Source organism: Notamacropus eugenii, chromosome 3 (assembly GCF_028372415.1).
Source record: "Notamacropus eugenii isolate mMacEug1 chromosome 3, mMacEug1.pri_v2, whole genome shotgun sequence".
NCBI lineage: Eukaryota > Metazoa > Chordata > Mammalia > Diprotodontia > Macropodidae > Notamacropus > Notamacropus eugenii.
The window spans coordinates 190,335,883-190,359,961 of record NC_092874.1 but is presented as its reverse complement, the minus strand read 5'-3'; the positions used below and the strand labels follow the sequence as shown (position 1 = coordinate 190,359,961).

Here is a 24,079-nt window from a genome sequence, read left to right as displayed (position 1 = left end):
AAGCTTTCCCAATCTCTCTCTTTTAAAAAAATATTTTCAATTTATGGAATAAAGCAAGCATTTCTATAACAGTACAATAAAAAAAGATGATTGCACAGGAAACTTCAAATCTACTATGCACAATTTGCTATTCCTTTCAAATATACAATAAAAATGATTACAAAGATCTTTTTTTTCTTCCCTCCCCCTTGCCCTAGACCCAAATACATATATACATGTATGCACGTAAAATTATTCTGCATATACTTTTATTCATCATTTCTTTCTCTGCATGCAGATAGCATCTTTCTTTATAAGATCTTTCTAATCCCATAGAGTTGTTAAGACAATATTGCTGTTACTTATACAATGTTCTCCAGGTTGTGTTCATTTTGTTCTTCATTGTTTTGTGCAAGTCCTTCCATGTTTTTCTACAATCGTTGAACTTATTTCTTATACCACAGTAGTATTCCATCACAATCCCATACAACTCATTCAGCCATTCCCCAAATGATGGGCATCCCTGAGATTTCCAGTTCTTTGCCATGACAATGAGAGCTGCTATAAACATTTGAGAACATATAGGTTCTTTTCTTTTTTCCCTAATTATCTTTGGAAATAGACCAAGTAGTGTTATTGCTGGATCAAAGGGTATAAAGTAATTTAATAACTCGGGCAAAATTCCAAATTGCTCCCTAAAACCGTTGGATCATTTCACAATTCCACCAACAATGAATTAGCATTCCAATTTTTCCACATCCCATCCAACATTTGCCTCCAGTCTCTATTAATTGTACTGCTTTCCCTCTGTTGATTATTTCTATTTATCCCATATGTAGCTTGTTTGTATATATTTGTTTACATAATGTCTCCCTCCATTAGATTAGAAGCTCCTCAAAGGTGAATGTTGAATTATATTTTTATTTGCATCTCCAGCAATTAGCATAATGTCTGGCACAAAGTGAGTGCTTAATAAATACTTCCTGATTAACTGCTGGACAATGCCAAAAGCCCCACCCTCACCAATCAAAATGGCAGCTCACTGTTTCCTGTAGGAGTTATATTCAATTTTACTTTGCATGCTTGAGAAGCGGTATGTCACAGTAGATCAAAGATCAGCATTTTGAGTCAGGAAGTCTAGGATTCCAGTCCTGCTTTGTGACACAATCTAGCTATGAGACCCTTGGACAACTCACTTAACATCGAAGTGTTCCATAAAACTCTATAAGAACTATAAAGTACAGAGGAATTTCAGAGATGTATCAGTGAAAGAAGTTTCCACACAGAGGGTCTGACAGCAATAAAATCACTGGTCCAAATGGAAGAACAAAGCAAAACCTATGCTGTTCACTTCATCTGAAAAGACCCAACTTGTATTCAAGTTCAAGGCTAACTGAATAAAACCTGCCTTCCTCTGAATATGAGTTTTTATTTGAACAACTTTTTGGCACCAGGCAAGGCCACAGATATGGTCTAAAGGAGGAGGTCCAATGACTCAGATGCCTCCATGCTAACAGCTAACTTTTGTTACTGTGTAAGCTCCCCATTGCTATCTGAAAAAAGAATGGGCCCAGGTAAGTGAGGGACCACGACGAGAAATAATGTTCTATCATCCCTGTCTCATTACGAATTACAATAATATAAATAAACTATTCCTCAAGCCTAAGTCATCATGAAATGACAAGGCACCAGTACCGCCCCCTCTCCAGGACTGTGATGGATAAGGTCCAAATGTAAAGTAGATCACCAGCCACTTATATGCCTGGGTTAGTGGCCTCTTCCCCCAGCACTTTCTAATTACCAAAGAGAGATTGATGGGTGACAGAACAGGAGGTGAGATTTGCTTGCCACAAGACAGGGGAAATGCCAGTTAATCAGGATACTTGGTTGATCATAAGAGCAAATAGGATAGTTGATGGTAATTACAAAATGCTGGCAGAGGAGGCTACTAACCCAGATGTGTAAGTGATTGAATGGAGGATGGACTGGAATGGGGAGAGACTTGAGGTAGGCAGACTGACCAACAGCCTACTGCAGGGGTGGGGAACCCGCGGCCTTGAGGCCACATGTGATCCTTTATGTCCTCAAGTGCACCTCTTCACTGAATCCAAACTTCACAGAACAAATCCCCTTAATAAAAGGTTTTGTTCTGTAAAACTTGGACTCAGTCAAAAGGCCACACCCAAGGACCTAGAAGGGAACAGCTTCCCCACCCCTGGCCCACTGCAATAGTCCAGGTGTGAGGTTTTAAGGGCCTGGCTGTGTAAGAGGAGAAAAGGGGGTGCATATGAGAGATGCTGCAGAGCTGAAATTTATAGGCCTTAGCAACAGACTGGATGGAGGTGGGGGAAAGGGGGAAAGATAAAGAGGAGTCAAGGATAACTCCTAAGTTGTGAGCCTGAGGGACTAGGAAGGTGGTTGACTTCTCATTGCTGTCCTTCTTTCTTGAAGAATACCAAAATGAAACCACTATGTTGGGGTCAAGGTACACTCTTGCTTTTCCCTTACCTTCCACATTTCACCTGCAGCTAATTTCCATCAATTCTATTTCTACAACCTAGTGTTGTACAGTGCAAAAAGTGCTAGTTGGAATCCCAGCACTAGTATTTAATTACCAGCGTACTCTGTCTGGATAAGTCTCTTAACTTGTTTGGTCTCAGTTTCCTCAAATCTACGAAACCAATCCTTCTAGTTTAGTCTCCTGCTACAAAATGAGTTCAATCCCTAATCACCTTTAGCCTGAACTGTAATTGTCTCTGAATGGTCCTTCTTCCCCAATGCAGAACATGGATTAATTCTCAACAAAAGTACTAAAATGATCTTCTGAAGTTGACTATGTCACTGCCCTATTTAAAAAAAAATCTTCAGGGTACTTTATCTCAGAGGCATTAGAGCTGGACTCCAGCTGATCATTTAGAGCTGTCCAGTGCACCCTGTTTCAGCACTCATTTGTGGAGTACAAAAAAATCAAGTGAACCAAGATGTGTGTTTGCTCTGGATATGTCAAGGACTACATGGCAACAACCCACGCTAACTGAAGGCAAGAAATTGCATTCAAAGAAGCAGGTTGAGACTCGATGCAACAAAGAAGTTTCCTATCAATTTGAGCCATCCAGAAGTAGAATAATGGGATCCACTTCACTACAAGTCTTCAAGAAAAGGCTTTTAAAAAAATATTTGTTAAGTATATTTTAGAAGGGATTCTTGTTCAAGTACAAGTTGAACTCTAGGTAGCCTCTAAGGGTTCCTTACAATTCTGAGATTTTATCTTTTCTATCTCCACCTCATTTCACATTAATCCTCTTCATTGCACCACATTCAATCTAAAAAGGATTATTGGTTATTCCCTGAACTTGACATTCTGTCTTCTTTCTCCTGGCATTTGTTCAAACAGGCCTAAAATAGTGTCTCAGTTCTGCTTGTCAGGATCCATACCTTCCTTCAAGGTTCAGTTCAAATGCCCCATCTTCCACAAACACAATGGATTTCATGATCTTCCTCATCCCCTTGTCAGTATTCCCTCCATGTTCAACTGATCTTATATGTACTTACTCTTCAACATATCTTAGGATGTACCAGACCTAGACTCCTAGAAGGCAGGGACTTCTGGCCTCTCTTCCCTCGGTGCTTAGATAAGAAATCTCCATAATTAGCCAAAACCAATGACTCTACTGTCATTCCATGTCCCTTCCTCTCTCCCTTAGTTTCTGCCTCTAACTTTGAAAACAGTGACTTTTCAATTCAAAACAGCCTTCTCTGGACTTCCTTCCTCCATTTGTGATCTTGCCTTATTGGAATGTAAGCTTCTGGAGAGGATTTAGTTTTTGTCCTTTTGTATTCGGCTCTCACCACAGAGCTGACACTCAACAAACGTTAGTGGCTCCCTATTACCTCTCCGATCAAATATAAAATCCTATTTGGCTTTTTAATCCCTTGATGACTTGACTCCTTCCTTGTTTTCCAATCTTCTAATTTATTCCTCTCTATATATCCTAGCAAGCAATACTAGCTTTCTTGCTGTTCTTACATGTGACACTTGATCTCTGGACTCTGTGCCTTTTCACTGGCTGTCTCCCATGCCTGGAATGCTCTCCCTTTATCACCTCCACTTCCTGGCTTCATTCAAGGTTTAGCTCAAATCTCACCTTCCGCAAAAGGTCTTCCTTGTTCCCAGCCTGCCTCAAATCCCCACCTCCATCCACCTTTCTTGTCTTCCCTCTAGGATTGGCTCCCATATATCTAGTATCTATTTTGTATTTACATAGCTCTTTGTATGTGGTATGTTGTTGCTTCCACTGGAATGTAAGTTTCTTGAGGGCAAGGGCCTATTTTTTGTCTTCCCAGAAGTTAGAACAATTCCACAAAAAGTATGTGCTTAGTAAATACTTATTAATTTGATGTAAAAAGTGCTTTTGGTTGTTGTTTAGTTGATTAGCCAAGTCAGACTCTTCATGACCCTGTTTGGGGCTTTCTTGGCTAAGACACTGGAGTAGTTTACCATTTCCTTCTCCAGATCATTTTACAGATAAGGAAATGGACAAACAAGGTAAAGTGACTTGCCCAAAGTCATATAATCAGTGAGGCTCAGAATCTGGATTTGAACTCAGGTCCTCTGGACTCCAGTGCCATCATTCTATCCACTGTACCACCTAGCTGCCCCAAAAGTGCTTACTAAATGCTTTTTCATTTTCATCCATCCATCCATTCATTCTTTTAAGTTTTGTATCCCCAGTATGCAGTACATAAAGGTTGCTTAATAAACATGGGCTGAATTCAATCAGTCTTGTATTATTATTTTTCTCAGTGGTACATTCTGTTTGTTGAACAAGGTTATAAACTACCTAAGGACACGTATCATGTGTTCATCTCATCCACTGAGCCTAATGGATGCTACTAATGATAAACTAGCCATATTAAAAGAAAGAATAAAAATGCATAAAATAGAGTAAATTCTACAAGGAGGTTAAAAAACCCACAAATATGTCAGAGAGCTCTTGAAAAAATGCAGGTTTGTATTTTTTGTAGATTTCTAATAGAACCCAACAACATGAAAATAGTTGTGACTCAACGTCATCAAAAGGGCTGGTTTGGGTTCTTTTCTGGGGGGATTTCCTCCAGCCTTGGACCCCTACTTCTGGCATTACAGGTTTTAACCTTCTCTCTGCTTTCTGTCCTGCTGGGGAAAGCTATCTTGGAAGTCTCTCTGAACCTGGTGGTGCTAGAGGCTGGCCAGAGGAAAGCCAGGACCCAGGGTGAGAGTGTTTACCTATCCTGTAGAGTACACCTGCCCTTCCTGTAACACTTGGCTATGCTCACTAAAGCTTTGCCAGAGTTCAGACCTAACAGTTACCTTGGTGTTAGCTCAGAGGCTGCAGGAGCCCTGCCTCAATTAACAGAACTGGTTTCATGCCCTCTCATATTAATCACAAAACCATTGCTATCACAGTCAGGACTGACTTAATCTTTGATGTTACATAAGCAACTCTTGACAGACAATATCATAAAGAGAAAATCACATTGCACAAAATAGTATTGCCCCTTTCCCTTTCATATGGCTGGCTGATTTATTTCCCAGACAGATCCCCTTCTCTCCTAGGTCCCCAAACTTTCCCATGGTAGTCCAGTAATATAATTCCTTCCTCATGGAAAGAGAAGATATATATGCTTGTGGTTGGATGGAGTAGGTCTGAGGCTAAACCCTAAAGGGATTCAGATACCTGGAAATGATGAATCTTTGTCACACTGTTGCAAACTGAATCACTGCTAAAAATTACTGGAGGTAATAAAGAGAAACATAGAAGGAATGTGGACAATTCATGGAATTTATCTCCATCCCTTAAAATCACAGTTACTATTTAAAAACTATGCTTAGAAATTTTGCAATGAATCATTTCTGTTGCAAGTTTCTTATTCTTTATTTTTGCCTTAGTTGTTTGTTGCTCATGATGGCAGTACGTATACAAAGCAGCCCCTAGAAATACTGAAGAACAGATTGTTCCCATGCCAGAACAGACTGACCTTGGTAAAATCTCCCATCTCTTTCTCAGTCCCAAGTCTCCTGCAAGAAACCTTCAATTCAAGTGTAATTCACACAAAACTGAAACCCCATTAGAATAAACACTGAAAGCACTATTAGGGCGTTATGAAAGATTCAATCCCTCCCAATCTACCTTTCTCCACTACTACCAACAGAAAAACAAAAACTAAAAAGAAAAAACAAAGGTTATAATGTCTTAGCCTGGCATTCAGGGCGCTGCATTGCACAAACTGATTTACTTTTGCATTCTACAGTATGTCCCACTGCCTCTCCAACCAAAGTGACATTTATCTTTGTCCAAATACTATGTGCTTTACGCGTGCCATTCTTAAATACCCCCATGCTATTATCCCCAGCTGAAATACTCTGCCCTCTCTATTTGTCTCCATCCAAATCCTACCTAGGATTCTGCTATGGTGTTAATGAAATAGGTTTTACACAGTTACATTCCTAGGTTAGCTCACATTTAATATTGTTTCCCTTGAGAAAATGGCCTCCAAGTTTCACAAATACACTTTATGCTCCGTTCCACTTTCTGGTGAATCTGGAAGCAGGGAGATGGAAGCCAAGGTCCTATGGCTAAAATAGTACCATTAGTTCTGCGTTTCATGTGTCCATGTCTTGTTTCACCAATGATACTGTCAACTGTTACAACATAAGATGCTATTTCAGCAAAATTATGCATTAAATAGGCTTTTTGTAACTGGTCTGGGAACAGAGCCACCATTTATAACATTGTTTCTGGAGATAATGAATACAATCCAAGTTCCAATCTGGGAACTTGGTGCACCAATGACATACCTTCCCCTTCAGGACTATAAGCAGAGACTTTTCCCCATTTCCCATTCCCATAACCACAGTGGCATAGAGTTACTCTAAAATGAGATACAATTCTCTTCTCTTTACATATCAATCACACACATACACATGTGTGCATTCACACACACATGCAAGTATACCCAGTGTTATAGCTTTTATCTGAAACCTTACTATCTGCCAAATGACTAGGGTTTTCTTCCTAATTTCTGCTCAATCAGAGAAAACAAGCTATAAAAGCAAAATTGTGATAAGAATACCAGAGACCTCTCTTATCCTTTTTAATACAACAATCTCACTTCTAGCTTCCTCTTAACTTAGTTTTGCAAAGTAAAACAAAAAAGAATATAAAATACTATCTTTTGGCTTCAATGTATATTTTATTTATCTAAGAAAACACTATATATGTAAAGAGTAAAAAGTTGTTTTTTTTTATCAAAACAGAAAAGATACTTAAGTATCAGAAATCATTTTTCAATACAGCTGAAACCATTTTAGATCCTTAAAGGAACATTTGTCTCTCTCAGATACAAGTCTTAAATATAAGGCTCTTGAAGTAATGTTAGGTGATTTTCAAATATATACACCCATATAGATATAGATATGTAAATGTGCAGGCATACCTCATTTTATTACCTTCTGCTTTACTGTGCTTTGGAGATATTGCATTTCTTTTTTATAAATTGAAGGTTTGTGGCAACCTAGCATTGAGCAAGTCTATCAGTGCCATTTTTAAACAGCTTATGCTCACATCGTGTCTGTGTCACATTCTGGTAATTCTCATAATATTTCTAGCCATTATGGTGATCTGTGATCAGTGATCTTAGATGGTACTCTTGTAATTATTTGGAGACAACATGAAGCATGCCCATAAAGACTGTGAAGTTAATCAATAAACGCTGTATGTGTTCTGACTGCTTCACACTGCCCTTCCTTCTTCTCTCCCTCTCCTCAAGCCTCTCTATTCTTTGAAAAACAACAATAATGAAATTAGGCCAATTAATAACCCTATAATGTCCTCTAAGTGTTCAAGCGAAAGGAAGAGTCAACCAATGAGGCAAACTTCATTGTTGTCTTATTTTTAAGAAACTGTCACAAGCCACCCCAATCTTCAACAACCTCCACCCTGATCAGTCAGCAGCCACTGACATCAAAGTCATTCCTTCCACTAGGAAAAAGATTATGATTTGCTGAAGGCTCAGATGACAGCATTTTTTAGCAATAAAGTTTTTTTTAATTAAAGTATTTACATTTTTAGACATAGCACTATCTCATACTTAATGGACTACAATATAATGTAAATGTAACTTTTAAATGCATTAGGAAACTAATTTTTTGACTTTATTGAGATATTTGCTTTATTGTGGTGGTCTGGTACTGAACCCAGAATATTTCTGAGGCATGCCTATATATATATATACATATATACATACACATTCACACGTGAAAATATATGTGTATATCTTATATAAATAACATATAGTATATATAAAAGGACCTACTATGCACAGTTTGATGCATATGCTTTATATATATATATATATATATATATATATATATATATATATATATATATATATGAAATTTCATTCAAAAAAACTCATTAAAATCAAGGATATTTTTGACTCCATGTAAAGGGAAGAACTTCATTTTAATCAGAGCTATCCAATAAAATAATGAATTTGACGGCTTTACATGATCAAGACTATATGACTAGAGGTATTCAAGTGAAGTCTAAATGTCAACTGTGCCAAATGATCCCTAAATCCCTTTCCACTTTTATGATTCTAAATATCAAGAATTTAAAATCATAAAACTGCTATCTCAAAAGGGCTCCATAAGCAACTCCAAGTAATAATCTTATACATCATAGACTGCTGCCCATAATAGAACTTCCCATACAAGGAAGCAAATAACCTTCAGCTCTTACGAAGTGACTGCTACACAGGAGTTTCTTGGGGCAATTGTCAATAATTTGTTTTCTTTTTAAAATTTTTCCCTTAAGTTTTTCATAAGTATAAAAACAATTATAAATAACAACTAGCATTTACACAGCCCTTTATGATTTGTAAAGTCCTATCTCTATCTCTATATAACTGTGAATAGGTAGTACCAGTAATATCATCCCCGTTACACATATGAAGAAAGTAAGGGTCAAAGAGGGGGACTGCATTGCTCAAAACCAGGATTCAAACTCATGTCTCTTAACTTTAAACCCAATATTATTATCAATATATAAGGTTGCATTTGACATTGCACAGGGGAGAGAAGTATGGAGAATCATACCACCTTTAAAGATTATTGCCCTACCAAACAAGTGAAGACTAATATTAAAAGTATAATAATTGTATGACCACAGCGTATGGGTTCTTCAGGAGGACAAAGGCTTGCTGAGCCCTTTTCAGGGCTCAGCTTTGGTGTCCACCTATCACCTAACTCTCACCCGTGGCTCCAAGAAGCTGTAGCACGCGCAACAGTCACATATTGGCAGATGGACTAAATCAGATTGAGGGTAACCGACAGGCCTCAAACCTGACACTGAGTTAGGGCAATGTCTACCCAAAGCATTTCAAGACTTCCCCTGGTAGAATGGGTAGATGAGAATAATTTGTTCCAATGGCCATAAAGGTGACTGAAGCAGGCTCTGTGGAGTGCTTATAGGTTGAGGAAACATTGAAGACACCGAAGTGGTCATCCACTGAATACCAGGTATCATCATCTTGACTTCTGTCCTGACACTGGACTTTGATGACTCTGGAAAAGAGGATGAGGCTGACAACTCTGCGCACCTCTGCCTCACTTAAATCTAATTCATGCTGTAGTCAAGATATCAATCATTGATCCTCTTTGGGGAAAAAACAAACAAACAAAAAACAAATCGAAGGATGAACAACACCAATTACACGACTACTCAATAGAAAGAAGATATTTCCTCTTAGGGGAAGCTTCTGACTCCCATTCACTTAAGTGTTAAAATGACATATAGGCAAGCAAGAAAAATTCAAATAAATCTAAAATTATACTACATGTGAAAATGAAAAATTGAAACTTTTCAGCAATTCAAAAATCTATATCAGTACATGCTCTATACAGATTTAACCAAAATTTCATTGTTATTCTTCTGATATTCACTGATATCAACATGATTTAGTCGTAGAAGGGACCTGAGAGATCATCTCATCCAATACCCTCCTTTTACAAATGAAGAAACTGAGGTCCAGAAAATTCAGGCAACTTGGCCATCATAGACAGTAGCCAAGCTTAGATTTGAGGCCATATGCTAATCCAATATTCTTTCCATTACATTATAAGCTTATAATGTGTCAAACAACTTTTAGTACCTTTATAGTTCTGTTTAGACAGATTCAGGACTTGACCAGTCCTAAGCTGAGAAGGTTTTTCAGCACTGCTAAAATCAAATGACTACAATTAAGATATTAGGTATAGCCATGTAAGTATTAAATAGTAATTTAAAAAATTATCTGGTTAGCAGGGTTGCTATCGCAAGAGAAGGGACAGTTGGACACTTTATCCCAACCTCAAGGTGACAGAGAATCAGTGTGCCATTCCCCCTACCAAGCTTGCCATCTGGCTTCTGATCAGACAAGTCAACATAGCTCAGTAGGGTAGTCACTGTGTTGTGTCTATCCAATTGAGCATCAGCTACACTTCAATGGATTACAGTTTTGTCAAACAGTCTCACACCATTCCTCCACTCTACGAATGTGTTCTCTGTGCCAAGAGCATGGGGTGAAGGTCCCGTGACAGGTGGTGCTGGCCTGAATTTGAATTCCCAGATGGTAGGAAATGGTAGGAAATGCTAATGATGACTACCATTCATTAGTGTCCCAATGAGCCAGAAACTCAAATCCAAATTGGAGGAATGTGCACAAAAGGAGAGAGTTAAGAACAAGATTCTATCTTTTCATACCAGGACATTGTAAAGACGGCACAGAGAAAAATGGATGGAAGAGGATAAGTGGTCTGTCCATTGTCCTGTCACTAAATGAACTAATAACGGTGTAAAGTCCGCATGATTTGCCAGCAACCAGGAATAAGTGAGCAATGCTCAGTTACAGATCATTGGAAAATTAAGTAATAACTTTTGCTTTAGTTACATTAGTACTTAAAAAACCCCAAAGCTTTCTGAATAGAACTTCTGTTCTTAAGGATCCAGTTTCTCCACCCCTAGCCAAATTTTTTCTACAGTTCAGTATCCATTTAAATCAAAAACTCTTCTTTCATACCTGCAGTAGAATTTGATATATAAGAATTGAAAAGTACCTCAACATTTAAGCTTTTCTGGAATTCTGCATTTATGAAATGAGAATTCAGTCTGCCTATAAAATATGTAACGTGGTATTGTGATGAAACAAGTCAAACAGGAAGTTCCCTGGGTATTTTGCCACCTGTTAACTCTCCACTCTTGCCACCCGAGGCAACTAAGGGAAAGGAGGTGCATCTCCCTCCAAGACGGAAACCTCGGCTCCATTTCCCTTCCCCTTGGCTTCTGAAGTGTATTTCTCCCACAGGGTCTGTTCAGTACACAACACAGATAGCTAACCAGGGAAAGTATAATACTCTAAGATGTAAAGATCTCGGGGCTTCCTCACTTCTAAGATGAGAGAGACTGACTAGATAATATCTAAGGTCCATTTTACCCCCAACTTTCTAATATACAGATAATGCAAATTGCCTATATACAGAATCTCATTATTTCAAAGGGCTAGAGGTCACGCACTTATTCAGATTCTTAGCAAGCTGTTGCTGCAGTTTCCATTGCCAACCAAGTAAACTTATACCTTTAACCCTGCTCCCTGGACTTCCTAGTCTGACCTTGGCAGACCCCCTAGGTCTACCACTCAGCTCCACTTCCAAATTGCACTCAGAGACATTTCACACCTCCATCTATAAGCTTCTCACTCCTTAGGCAACCTTGAACGGTAATGCTTTCTCACCTACTCAACAGCTTTCAAGACTTCCCAAAAGGCTGGTCTGTCATAGCCTTCATTTAGTTTATGTGTAACATGCATTATCATCCAATTTCTTCCAAACAGCTTTCTCTTACAATGCTCTCCCTCCTTATCTCCATCTCCTGGCCTTCTTGGCTTCCTTCAAGTCCCAGCTAAAATCCCATCTTCTACAGGAAGCCTTTCCTGACCCTCTGTAAAACAGAGATAATCTCAAAACTAAATATTATTTTGAGGAGATGAGATTATATTATAGCTGTCCATGGTATGTGAAGATGAACACTATCCAACTCCATAAGAGTCATTCTCTAAACTGGGGTTTGGTTTTCTTTTCAATTTGTTTGCAGTAGCGGTGATGGATTTGCACAGTTTTTACCTGTGAACCAAGGTAGACATTTGAGGCACCTAAGATCCAAGATTCAATCTATGAATGTGTAACAGAATGAAACTGAAAGAATATATCCATGAACTTCGGTGGCATTTTGACTCAACCAGCTGGATATACTAGCCATAGAGAATGTCATCCGGGTCAAACTTGGCTAGGATTGGGGGTGGGGGCACTAGGAAAAAAAGGATTGAGCAACAAATACTAAAATATTAAAAGAATAAACTAACTAGCTGTATGTATAGTAGATTCTCAATGAGAATTTGTTTGGTATAATAATAATAATCTCACAGAATGTTACAGTTACAAAGACCTTAGATACTATCTAGTCCAACCTTCTATTTCACAGATGAGGAAAATGGGAGAGGAAAGAACTTGCCCAAGGTCATACAGTTATTTAGCAGAGTTAGACAGCACATCTCCTGACTCCTCCTCCAGTGAGCTTTTCCCTATACCACAATATCTCCATAAATTATTTATCTAAAATGTAATTACTGCAACATGACCTTTGGATTACTAAAACCTATAGTCTGAGATAAATTCCTTGTTTTCAGGTGGTTTAACACTGCTTTTATGAATCAGCATTCTACAATAGCTTGATTGTCAACTTAATACTTAACCCAGTCAATTGCAGTTGCTGGGGAGTGGGGAGCTTAGAAATTTCCACAGAAGCACAGTAAAAACAATTGGCCTTGGGAAGCACATGTTAAACTTACACCAAAAGAGCCCTAGTGGATTAACTTGAGCATGAAGAAGGAAAGAGGTAGCAAGGAGAGGTCAGGATTACAGTCAGTGAAAAGACCAGTATATAATCAATTAACTAGTCTGTCCTAAACCGTGATGTATTCAGGCAGCTGAATGGGTCAGTGGATAGAGTACTGTGCCTAAAGTCAGGAAGACCCAAGTTCAAAGATGGTCTCAGACATTTACTAGCTGTGTGATCCTGGGTAAGTCACTTAACCTCTGTTTGCCTTAAATCACTGGAGGAGGAAATGGCAAACCACTCCAGCATCTTTGCCAAGAAAACCCCATGGACAAGCATGGTCTACTGGGTCACAAAGAGTTGGACATGACTGAACAACACAACAACTATGTTCCTAAGAATTAGTGAATAAATACCAAACTACAAAAATACGCTACTACCAAGGAGCTTAGACTCTAATGAGGAAGAAAACAAGTGCAGGTAAAAACAGCATAAATAATAAAATTAATAAATACAAATATATATTAAATAGTTAAATAAAAAGTAGTTTGGAGGTAAGGACAGAAGCAACTGGGAGGATCAGGGGAGGTTTCATGTAGAAGATGGTGTTTGAGCTGTGTCTTTAAGATAACTGATATAGATAGAATTATAGATATAGATGTCATCTTCATAGAATCAACAGTCGAACTCATAGGATGTGGTGGGATTACTGAGAGTACAGAGGAGAGGAGAGGACAGGACAAGACTGGGGAGGGAAGGGGAGAGGAAAAAAGGGGAAGGAAGTGCCAAGTGAAGAACCTTGAGGAGCATCCACAGTTATGAGGCAAGATATAGATGATAGAAAAGAGAGAATGGCTAACACTATCAAGTACTTCAGATAAATCAAGAAAAATAAGAACTAAAAAAAAGGCCCTCAAATTTTACAAGTATATTCAAGTGAATCTCTACAAGGCCAAGAAACATTTACAACAATGCCAGGGGTGGAATCTGGACCCTGAGTAAGATGATCAGGAAGAGTTGACTGGAGGGGTGATCATGTGATCTAGAGAGTATCAAGGTTGTGCCAGGATTTCACCCTTATTCCCAATTTGTTCCCTCACAAACTGGTTACCCAATCACATGGAATAGGCCAAGTTGTTTTACAAGGAGAAATGGCTCTTGCTCCCAATTTACTGATAGCCTACCTCTGATGTCACAGGAAAGTAGGTGTTAACCGGCTAAAAGGCTAGAAATTTCCAGAAGAAAGGATGCCAGATATAGAGAATCACAAAAAAAAAAAATTCAGGGTGGAAAAACAGGTAGAAGGAAGCATCATTTAGAGTAGAGATAGTTTGTTGCAAGAAAGGAAAGGCCCCCAAAGCAGAAGTTAGATTTTGGGTTTTTTTTTTCAGACTAACACACTACTTTTAACAGCCTTAAATTTTAATGACTCATTCATGACTGAAGATTGTGGTTTATAATCCTTTTTTCCTTTTTTACAATCTTACTGTCATTTTTAAAAAAATCTAACATTGACAGATGTTTGTAATTCTAATTTTTAAGTAATTTAGTTAAATTAGTAATAAATAATATTAATTTATATAGTTTTAAGATTTGCAAGGTGGTTTTATATTCATCATTTCATTTATCCTCAACCATCTTATGAGGCAGATCAAGCATAATTATGTCCATTTTAAAAATGAGGAAATTGATGCAGGGAGAGATTAAGTACCTGGTCACAAAGCTTGAGTTGTCAGAATGTCTCAACTGATGTATTCCTGACTATATCCACCAGATCAAGGTTATTTGTTATTTACAAGACCACAAACATAAAAATTTTTACATGTGATTTTAAAGTTCTTACAAATTCTCTTTTCTTCACTGTATACAGAGTGTCCCAAAATTCTCAGGGCAGTTCCATGCTTTAGCATCTTGAAACTTTCTAAGACTTGTAAAATACCTTGTAAAATAGGAGGCCAGCTGCAAAGGTTCTACCATTTACATAACTTTCTACATTTGACTATCAGGGGAAACAACGACTATCAGCAAAAGTAACTTGCAAAACAAATGTCTTTGTATTTTAATCTTACTGGACTTCAGTTTTCCCATGTTCAAAATGATGATGTTGGTCAGAGAATCTGTAAGGTCCCTTCTAAGGTCCCTTCTAACTTTTGTATTAGGTGTGCAATAAAATCTAGGCAGTAGCATAACATAGAATGCTAATTCAAAGAAGCATGCAAACCTCCCAAAAAAATTTTGTTTTTTCCTAAGTCCTTCCTTTTTTTTTTGGCAGTATACAATGTAGAACTTTACTATATAATATCACATAGCACCTGAGGGCATACCATCCGACTGGTAGGGCTGGGTCTACAGAAGTGACTACCTCTAGATTTGAGATACTCTATGGATTCATAGACACTAAAATCACAGACCGTTAACCCCCACTACTGTGTTTACTTTGAAGCACCAACCAAAGAATACAGATTGGTTCAAAGCAAAGTCATTTAATGAAATGGAATTATAAGAAAATGCAACTCCAACATTTCCCTCAAAAACCTGAGGCACACTGTCCTAAAAGTATACACCACTCATAGAAAGAGTGGGTACATACAATGAATGAGTGGAAATGATATCCAGGGTGTCCCAGGGTGCAGTTTTAAGCACATTTCTATCTGATGTACATCTGTAGGGTGTACATCAGGATCCAGGTGTACAACAAGATCCAGGTGAAAAGTGGCAACTCACACACTTCCACTGCTGAAAAGTCCATGATACCTACAAGTGATGTCATCACACAGCCACCAGTCCTGCTCCTCACTTATCTCTCTCTGCTAGACAATACCTCACTGGACAAATATTGCTCTACTGGAAACTGCCAGGTACAACCCTGATATGTGTACAAAACTTCTCATAAGATAACAGATCTGGAACTGAGACTTCAGAAGCCACCTAATCCAATACCCTCATTCTACAGATGAGAAAACTGCAGCCTATAGAAATTAAGTTACTTGTCCAAAGCCACGCAGTTTCATAAATGAGATTTGAACCTAGATCCTCCAGAATTTGTACTGTTTCCTTTTATTTTTTAATTTAATGTCATTTTTTCAATTAAAATTTTTTCTCCCCTACATTCAAAAACAAAACAAAACAAAAAATCTTTGCAAAAAGTATGCATAGCTAAGCAAAACTCACATTGACTATTTCCAAAAACATATGTCTCACCCTGCATCTTGATTCCATCACTTCCCTATTAGGAGACAAACAGCATGGGAAGAAGAAAGCATTCTTTTTTTTGTTCAAAAGCCAGTGTTGTGTTTTTTTTTAATAGTTGTTAGAAAAGCAGTCACCCTAGATTCTCTCACCTTTTTGTCCTTTATGGAGTGATCTGTTGTCTTCCCTTCAGATGCTTACCTACAAGTCTTCTCATCTCAAGTAGTAAGAAATCATTTAGAGCAGAGTGAGCCCTTTTCTCCTCAGCTCACTTGCTAGTCTCTCAGGCCAGTCTGTTTTTTGCTTTGTTTTGTTTTTTTCCTTTCAACTAAACTTCCTGCTCACTTGGCATGCGAGACACCTACCCCTCTCCCTCCCTGTACACACACACACACACACACACACACACACACACACACACACACACACACACACACACACACACACACAGATGTATCCATGATAAGATTTTCTTGATTTTAATCTCTACAGTCTAGTTAGAGATAAACAGCTATCAAACAATGCTGGGGTTTGGGTCCTCTAATTTTTTCAACTCTAATTCTCTTGGTTTTCCAATGTAGACAAATAGGAAAGAAAATGGCACAGATTTAAACTCAGGGGGGAAGGTCATTGTGCCTTTGTCCTGCCCAGTCACATTTGTTGCCTTTACTATAGATATATGGCCAGCAAAAACGGAATTGGCTTTGAGCTCATCCTTACATCATGTTTCCAAAGTATTTCATGTGTATATGCCTAATCTCCCCAGCTAGACTCTCAGTTCCTTCTGAGTACAGATTGTACCCTATAATTCTTCTTATTCTTTTAATCACAGAGCATTTAACATTGTACTACGCATATTTGAAAGGAAGAAAGGATCGGCCTATGACGTCACTATTGTAGAAACACCCAAGGAAGAAATTTGACCTACTGATGTACTGCCAAGTTAAGAAACTTAAAAAGTTGCTCATAGCATGTGACTAGGGCAAGGCTTGAAGTTATGTCAAGGATAGCCTTCCATCCACTATGTCATTATGTTTCACCTCTTACGTGCAAACTGCGTAGCCAAAGGTCAGGTATTCCATATTTCATCCCTTTGCCCTGTTTCTTAGACTTTCAGGCTTTTAGAAGTTTTTCAACTTGTTAATAAAAATTCAGTTAAACTTTAACAAAAACTTAGCCTGCCTTTTCTCAGAAGGATTCACTACATAAAAACAACCTGTGCATTAATTTTAGTGGTTTTTTTTTAAATTTTAAATTAGTACCCAGTAACAAGTTGTTTTACTTTTGAAAGTGACAGTATGGGCTACAATAAGCCATAAGCTAGTAAAATTAGAACTGTCAAGTGCAAATATTTACTATGAAGTAACATTCTACTGGTTCTACAACTTTTATTCATCCTTGTGTAAACTGGGGTTCTTTAAATGCAATTTAAATTGATCTCATATCAAGCAATATTTCACACAATTTTAGACAGAAGCTCCAAATGAAGAAACTTCTATCTTTATGATGCACAAGAAAGGACTAGAAGTGTGCCCTGTTGCAGGTGACAGGACAAGATTGTTTTAAAACAAAAATCTGGTAATACTGAGAGTAAATTAAAGAAAATAAAACAAAGAAGGCTACCCAAAACTGAAGCTTATATCTTAAAGATATCCACAGAAAATTAAAATGGAGCAATTGATGTTAGTAAGGAAATGCCATTTTCAAAGAAAACTAAGGAACTGCTAAGTCTTACATCTTAAAAAGCATTTATTTTACCTAAAAGTTTTTAAATGACTTGGTATGCAAATATTTGTCTAATGTTAATGAAACAAGTCCAGGGAACAGAATGAAGACAGCCAAACCCAACTCCTATTCAACCAGCCAAAAGATAAATGATCATAAAACAAGTTCCTACACAAATTTAGACAAATCTTTTAAGACAATCCTGGTAAATTCAATATAACCTCAATTTATTAAACTATTTCATAAAACTGAAAAAAATTATTAGTTATTACAACACATTAAATCTAAAGTGTTAGCCTTAAATTCTGGATCAATACAATGCTTGAGTCAATAACTTGAGTCTCAGAGCCACCTATCAAGACTCTCAATTTGAATCTCTACTTTTAAGTTCTATGAACTTAAAAAAATATTAATGAGACATACATTTTGTGCTTGCATGGCAAAAACCAGGGGAAAAAACTTGGATTAGCTCTTCATATTTGTATAAAAGTGTATTAACAAATATGCTTAAATACATCTTCATGAACACTGCTTAAAATGTGGTCATCTCCTTTATGCACTATTTTTGATAAATACAATAAAAAAGACTAGCATGAAGATAAGTGTAGCTCATGCACCAACATCTGCTACAGAATATTAAAGAAATTCTATGGAGAAGTTAATAAGATTCTCCAAAATAAGCCAACATATGCCATGATAGTTGGTAATTACAAAAAAAAATGGTGGGGAGGATGATAAAAATGTGGTTCCAATTTCAGAAATGAACGTGATTAGGGCTTGTAGTCTATTTAGAAGTCCTATTCCTATATTACATTAATACTTTCCCCCAAAAGGTACAGGATGTGGTTAGAATCAAATGACATTATAAAAATTGAAAGGGATTATATCTTATTCATCAGAAAATGACTGGTGTGGAAATCAGATGAAAATTATCTGCTAGGGTTCAATGAGAACATAACCGATTAGGTCAAGGGTCAAATTCACCATGAAGACATGGGAAAGGCTGAACAATTGTGACAGAGACCACTACAACATCAATCAGCTGTTGATAAAAAAAAAAAACACAACACAAAAGGAAAACATATGATTAAAAAAAACCAGAAAGTAAAGGCAAGGCAAATATATAAATGAAAACTGAAAATAAAAGAAGAAATCTATACAGAATTGGGTTCATGTGTTACTCTCTCAGTCAAGGGCCTTTCAGTCCCTTTAAGACATTTCTGACAAATATTCAGGGAAACTTCATAGGATCATAGCTCTAGAATTGGAATGCACTAAACTGTAGCCATCTAGTTCAATAATCCCCTCATTTAACCAATGAGGAAATAAGACTCATTTGAAATTGATTCAAAATGGATTCAATATGTTAACTTTTTTAAAAAAATCCAAATCAACTGCCCTAGCCAGAAGAAAAATGGAATGAATTATCTGGCATCTCAATTCCAAAAGACTCAATAGGAGATACCGCCTAAAGGAGGAAGTATGCTTTGTATGAACTAGGAGTGAAAGTAGGTAGGTAAGTGGCTATGGACTTGACATCCTATCTCAGACGTAAAACAGATTCATTTCAGTGGTCTAAGAATCATTCCCACAGAACGCAAAAAGGACAAGTAAAGCAGGAGTATGACAGTCTTAGGTATAAAAAAGTAGAAACTTCAAATATGGCAGAATCATTCAATAACAAGGAGGTAGAGGAAAAAATGTAACACTGTCAGCTGAAAATCCAGGGTAAGACTTCTATGTTTCAGCTGCCCAAAAGCTCACATATGGAGAGGAAGAATGAATATGTTTGAGGAGTCAGATTTGGACACTATAAAGCCAAGCTAAGGACAGTGATATCAGTAAAAAAAAACAAAACAAAACAAAACAAAAAAACAAACTCAAAAGGTTTGCTGAGGCAGTGAGAAAAAAACAGCAGATCCCATAAAATGACAAGGAACCCAGAGCAGCAGCAACAGAGAAATAGGGCCTCAATGGGAAGAGAGCTGCCAGGAAAAGCCACGATGTCATAATAGTAATTATGACAGTTAAAGATCTTCCTCACCCATTAATAGGCCCATTAAGGGAAGTTTGATTAAGGGAGATTTGTTTTATAGGAAGGCCCACACCTTTGGTTAATTTCTAATGAGACATTGATTCTCAAGGGTTGTGAGACCCTCTGGCTCTGAAAAGTATATAAATACACAGGGGGAGGTCTTACTTTCGGGCTTACTCATTGGAAGTACTTGTTTGGCCAGACAAGACTCTGGGCAGTCACTAAGGAGCCCCTGGCTTTGAAAACCCAGATGCTGGTGCTTCTCTATCTGATAACTATGTATGTATGGTCAGACAGTTTCATCTGTCTATTGATCTGTGATGAATGTATTACTTATGGTCAGAGAGTTGGAAGCCCTGTCTGTTGATCTTTGTTTCTCTGTTTGTATTTTCTCTGAAGTTCTGGGTGCCGACTTTTTCCCCTGAACTTAGTGAATTATATACATGCTTGATTAAAGTAGATTGTTGACCAAAAGTTGCTTTCCTTCTAGAAAAGCAGATCTAAGAACCATCATGGATATGTCAGGGTACTTGCTTTGACAGATGCAAAGAGATAAAAAGCCCTGTTAGGAACAAACATCAGCCTACCCCCTCAAAGAGATCCAACCAGGGTGGTGCTAAGTAACTGAACCATAGGTGTCTAATAAAAGGTGATTCCTTCTCTTTCTGTTTCCTTTCTTGTGTAAATAAAATTGACCTACATTTTGAAAGCCTGAATACTGGTAAGGAAAGCTCAAGGTCACTTTTAGAGGTACAGCAAATAAATAAGTTCCCAGATTCCAACTGAGCAAAAGCACTGAGCCAAGGTAAAGGTGCCAAAAACATGAAGGAAACCTCTGGCACTGGGGCTATGTTGATAAAACAGAAGGTAAAAGAACCAAATCTGTGAAATGAGAGCATTGAACTAGGTGGCCCTGAAATTCCTTCCAACTCAAGATCTACTATCTTCCGAAGTGAATTAAAACAGAAAGCTGATTTGCTTAAAAGACCAGTAACGCTGATAAACAATTAGCAAAATTAATCACAAAGAAGAGTGAGGGAAATCAAATGACCAAAATCAAAATGAGGAACGACAAAATGAATGCAAAAGAAATAAGGAAAATTCTCAGTTATATGCCTGAGAAAACTAAGAATACTTATAAAGCGAATGTTTCTTAAAAAATACTTAGAGGAACAAATTTATAAAATAGAAAATATGCAATAAATAAATCAATCTCAGAAGGGGAAATTAAACAGGGCATCTGAGTTGTAAGATGAAAAAGACCAGATCACTTTACAAATAAATATCAAATATTAAAAGAACAAATTATCTTTAAACTAAATGAACTAATTTGAGAAACAGAAAGATGCTGTGTCTTTTAGCTAATACCTGACACAAGAAAAATATCAATTTGATCCACAAAGACAAAAAAGAGAAAGAAAACTAAAAACTAATAACAAAAGACATATCTTTTGTTACTGGACTCATGATTTTATCAGGATGGTGAATTCTTGGTGGAAAATCACCTTTTACAAATGCAGACTGCCAAAGTTCTAGTAATTTAAAGACTTAACGAGTTGCCTGGGACAGAAAGATTAAGTCAGTTGTCCAGGGTCACACAAAATCTATCCCAGAGGTGGTACATCAATCCAGATCTTCCAAACCCTAAGGTTAGCTCTCTACTAAACCACATTATCTTTTGATTGAATCATCTTAAAAAATATCCAAATATATCTTTTAAAAAAGTGTACACACATTAAACCAATCTCTCAACTCTTCTTTCAACACTCTATCTTCTTTTTTGGTGTCTTTGCTTCACGGATCATTTTCTGACAGATGACTCTCAATCTGTATGTCTAGACTATGTCTCCAACTGGATATATGTCATAGAAATGGCAAATTCAACATATCTAAAACAGAACTCATGATCTTTGCATGATACCTTGCATAATATTCCAGATTTCTCTGTTTTGTTGTTGGCACCACTAACTATATGCTACCAGCCACTCAGGTTCACAACTTCAATCACACTGGACTTTTCATTCTTTCATCATCTGCCTGTAGTCAATTAGTCATTCAATCTTGTGAGTTTATTTCCAAACGTTTCTTATATCTGTTCCTATCTATCTACTCACACAATCACCACCAGGAAGTTAGCTCAATCTCATTAGTCTATAGTATACAGCTTTTTAAAAACTGGGGCATTTACCCTTCTCCAGCTCCTCTATACTTCTTCCATCTCCTCCCATTTGTCAAAGATGATCAAGTGGTTCAGTGATCACACTACCAGTTCTTTCAGGACCCTATGTCCAGGTCTAGTAACTTGAAGGAGAGAAGCTTCTATCCCTTTTGTTCTGTCCTTTCCAGTTCAAGAATTAGTCTTCTTGGCAGAGAAATCAGATGCAAAATAAGATTCTTTTTTTAAACTTTTGTCCTTTAACCTTTAGCATCCCATTCAGCTCAAGCTGCTGTCTTATTTTGAATCTTCTTCCTCCACCCTCCTCCACACCTCCCACCTCAATATGACTTAAAAAAAAAGAAAAAACTTTTGTTGTTCTCATTCACAACCAGCTTTCATTTATTCTTAGCCTTAGTAGTCTTTCTACTTTTTGTAACTTGTATTCATCCTCTTTTACATATCGTTATTTTAACCTTGTGTATATTTTTTTAGCTTTACATTAAACATATTTTCACATTAACCAACTTGTAAAGAAGAAGAAACAAAACAACAAAAGAAAAAAGGGAGAAATAAAAAGGGAGCAAATAGTCTGCTTGCATCTGCATTCAGACTCCAAGTTCTTTCTCTGGATGTGGATGGTATTTTCCATCATGATTCTTTTGGAGTTGTCTTAGATCCTTGCACTGCTGAGAAGAGCTAATTGCACAGTGTTGCTGTTACTGCTGGAAATGTTTTTTAAAGCTAATTTCATCAATGAATCCCTTGTATACTCACACTGGTCTCCCAAATTGGATCAGGTTACCTTGGGAAGCTGTGTGTTCCCCATCAATGGAGGTCTTCAAGAAAAGGCTGGAGGATCATGTGTCAGGCAGTGCATGGGTGATTTCCAGATAAGTTGGACTACATGGCTAAGGTCCCTTCTAACTCTGAGATTTTGTGATTCTGTATACATTATTTATACAATGTATGCCACACTTTTATAGCCCTTCAATTCCACATATGTTCAGATATTGGGACTATTTCATTTTTTATCTCCCCAGCTCTACTGCATATTCCTTAAGGAAAGGAACAGGATTATGCATAGCTTTCTATTCTTCATAATAACCGGCATACTTCTGAGCACAGGATATTAGTCTTTAGTTCTTTCCTTATTCCTACTCTACAGAAGGCTGCCTACTGACAAATCAGAAGAAGAGAATTTTACATTTGAATAGAACCTTAAAGAGGGCCATATCCAAACACACACATTCATTAATTTATTCTCTCCCTCTCCCTCTCTCCCTCTCCCTCTCTCTCTATCTCTCTCTCTTTCTCTCTCTCTCCCTCCCTCCCTCCCTTCCTCCCTCTGTCTCTCTCTCTCTCTCTCTGACACACACACAGACATACACACTTTGAAAATGTGTCAGTTTTTTCTTCCTCCCTCTGGTCCTACTATGCTATTAGTCTCATAAAACATTTTGCAAAAGAGGTATGCATTATCCAAATTCCAGTTGAATGTCACTAAAATAAAATCCAATTTCTATCTTGTTTTGATTTAGCTAAAATCACTTTCACAATTAGAAGGTAATTATGTTGTCTTCCTGTTTCAATTCTCCCATGTTGAAGGTGTGTCAGGACATATGTAGTAACTTAAGGAGTTTGTATAGACTATAAAGTGATTGCTAAAGGAACATGCCTAACACATTTTTGATACAGAATCAATCACCTGAATAATTTATAAAACACCTACTATGTGCCAGATACCACACTTTCACTGGGGATACAAACACAAGGAGCTTACATTCTGAACAAAAAGACCACAAGTACACATAAATAAAAAGAAAAAAATACAAATAAATAAAAGGTATTTGGGTGTGGGCACTAGCAGTTGGATAGATCAGGAAAGGATCAAGAAGGCTTGAGCTATGTTTTGAATAAAGAAAGGAATTCTATGAAGTAGAGGTCAGAAGGAAGTACATTTCCAGGCATGGGGGAACAACCAGAGAAAAGACAAAGAGATGGAAAATGGACCGTAGCATGAGGAATAGAGAGAAGGCAGCATGTGTAGGGCTGTTGAGGGGCAGTGATGTACAATGAGACTGA

General features: G+C 37.4%; 1 protein-coding gene across 9 annotated transcripts in view; it reads right to left on the bottom strand.

Moving 5' to 3' along the window:
- Positions 1 to 24,079, bottom strand: part of EPS8 (EGFR pathway substrate 8, signaling adaptor) — a 249,963-nt gene that overhangs the window by 197,728 nt on the left and 28,156 nt on the right. The window contains exon 1 of one of the 9 annotated variants that reach the window (XM_072653634.1): positions 16,232 to 16,257. The exons of the other annotated variants lie outside the window; for them this stretch is intronic. The gene's annotated coding sequence lies outside the window, so the exon portion shown is untranslated. Of the gene's footprint in view, positions 1 to 16,231; positions 16,258 to 24,079 lie in introns of those variants that run through there. 9 annotated transcript variants of the gene reach the window in all.